The 2,803-nt window shown below is 44.3% G+C and overlaps 1 pseudogene; it reads right to left on the bottom strand.

Annotated features, from left to right (window-relative positions):
• Positions 1-523: 523 nt before the first annotated feature.
• On the bottom strand, positions 524-641 carry LOC126106984 (5S ribosomal RNA; annotated as a pseudogene).
• Positions 642-2,803: the final 2,162 nt, after the last annotated feature.

Genomic DNA, 2,803 nt, shown 5'->3' on the forward strand with positions numbered 1-2,803 from the left:
TGAACATTACAACCACAGAAGAAAAATTGAAATGATCCTGATTTACGGAGAATGTAGGGGAAGCGTTGGGGCTGCTGTTGCCTTGCCACAACCCTCGGATATGTGCCCGGTAGTTACACTGCGATTCCGGTATGTCAGTAGGTAGTGTTGTCACAATACTGCATCGTCGTAAGTATCATCCGTACCACGTGTGACTGCATCAGGGACTTCATGGCGCCTATTTCCATAACTGGTTATTGTTTTGTGAACAAATGCAAACGACTCCCACGTTCTTTGCAGAGATACAGTTTTCCAATGATTCCACAGTCACAAACAGCAGCAGCACTCCGTTGTCAGGCCACAAGTGGCCCATGGGGGCCATCCGACAGCCGTGTCATCCTCAGCTGAGAATTCAGATAGGAGGTGCGTGTGGTCAGCACACCGCTCTCCCGGTCGTTATTATGGTTTTCTGTGACCAGAGCCGCTACTATTCGGTCGAGGTGCTCCTCAATTGCCATCACGAGGCTGAGTGCACCCCGAAAAATGGCAACAGCGCATGGCGGCCCAGACGGTCACCCATCCAAGTGCCGGCCACACCCAACAGCGCTTAACTTCGGTGATCTGACGCGAACCGGTGTATCCACTGCGGCAAGGCCGTTGCGTACATTCACAAACGATGGCAGCAAAATGCATAACATGCATTACTGGACTGCAGACACTCCCCACTGGTTACCGCAAGTTGACTATCAACGTCCTTAGTCGGTTCACGTATCGTTGGGAACAAACTCATTGGTCGGTATTTTATCGATGGCGCTTTGAATGGGCGCAAATATCGGACGTTTTTGGAACAGAAACTACCGATACTATACTACTGCAGGATGTCGCCATGAACGTTCTCCAACGTATGTGGTTTCAGCATGATGATTGCCGAGTGTATTACGCAATTGAAACGTAGAGTTATTAGATCGTGTTTACACTGGTCGGTGGATAGGCAGAGGTGTCCTTATTAATTACCGCACTAGGTCGCCGGATTTGACGTCGCCGCATTTCTTTCTGTAGGGATATTTAATAGGAAAGGTGTACCAGCAAGTGCCAACGGGCCATGAAGACATGGTCGACCGCATCAGAAACGGCTGTGCTGGCATTTTGCAGATATGCTTGTGTCCTGTGTATGGTCACTGGAAAAGCCAACGACTCAATGTACTAAAGTTGTCGGTTCTACGTTTGAACATTTACTCTCTCGAGCCACTGCCTGCTCGACATGTCGGAGGAACACAACTTTGCGAATGCGGTTTCCAGGTGGGTATTATGAAATACTGTCCTATCCTAACCTCGCACCATAGATGTGGGGGATCATGTGCCACTGCATATTCAAGGGCCATTGAGGTGCATGTCGTAAATTTCGGTTGTGTACCCATTTATGTTCTTCCGATTACAGCGCCATCTGTGGCTAAACGAGAGAAACGCTTCAGATAAAACGCATGTAGATTTTGCCATAGAATCGTAATCTGCAATAAAAAAATGGGCTTCCCATTGAAGATTTCAAAGTTGCCCACCACAACCCACGCATGGATTTGGGTGAGGAGTCAAGTGAGGTATCGTTGCATGTCCCCCCCCTATGAGGCAAACAAATTGGACTTTTTTTTTTGATCCGATATGTAGTATTCGAGATATTTCAACGTCTTCAATTAAAATGAACACCCTCCCTGTATGCAGTACTAAGTTTCAAGTACGTCTCCAGAGTTATTCTTTCATGTTTCTGATCCTAATTTTCATGTTTAAAGATACCTGTGTGCACACATTATGAGGATCTGTGCAGGGTAACAGGTTAAATAGGACCTGCACCATGGTCTTTTTTTTTAGCAAATCATTTAATTGCGCAATTTCATTTGTCAATCCGTTCACCCTCGACGCAAAGCGCCCTGTTGGTTCAGGTGCGGACTCCCTGTGACTTATAATCACGACTCAGAAATCTGGACTAAAAGTGCACTCTTCTGCTAACGTACTTCGATCACCGCACCGCACTTCAGCTTTGATAAGTACTGCTTTGCGGAACATATGAAATCACATCCACATAAGATTACTGACGGATCTTGAACACCTTAACTCGGAAACTTTTGCGTTCATATAATATAATATTGCGTTTGATAAGGATAATATGTAATACCCTGTGTAGAAGCTCCAGACACCTCTAAAGAAATTTCCTCGCAGTTTAAAACTGTGTGCCGGACCGGGTCTCGAGCTCTGAACCTCTGTCTCTCGCTGAAAAAGTCTCAGTCGATTGAAACTGACAGAACGAGGTTTTAGTGGTAATTCATTGAACTGAAGTGATAAAACTTCTTTGCTGCGCTGTTCACAAAACATATAACTGGTCGCACCAGATTGAGTAAAGAACACATAAATTGGTGTAATCAATATACGTAAAGTATTATTGAGACAAGCACATAATTTCCTTTTGCAATTGTTTTGATATTCAATCGCAATCTTTCAGACAAATTAAATCATTTTCCGAGTTCCATTTAAATTACATATGCAGTTAGTTAAGATCAGTATCTTTAAATCGGGTTACATAAAATAGAACTACGATAAACCGTAATGTCCCTATGTAATGTAATGTTATTGTAGTTTTCCGGCTGCGAGTACTGGCGATGATGCGCTACCGTAACTGAGACGACAAAGGTCTTTGCGGTGACGACAACGCTCTTTGCTGTGAAAAAAGAGCATCTAACAATTTTTTTGCAATTGTTGGAGATCAGGAATGCCGATTGGACACTGTGTTTTTTTGAGGTCAGATAAGTTTGCAGACAGACGTAATATGAAGTGC

This window comes from Schistocerca cancellata, chromosome 10 (genome assembly GCF_023864275.1).
Source record: "Schistocerca cancellata isolate TAMUIC-IGC-003103 chromosome 10, iqSchCanc2.1, whole genome shotgun sequence".
Classification (NCBI taxonomy): domain Eukaryota; kingdom Metazoa; phylum Arthropoda; class Insecta; order Orthoptera; family Acrididae; genus Schistocerca; species Schistocerca cancellata.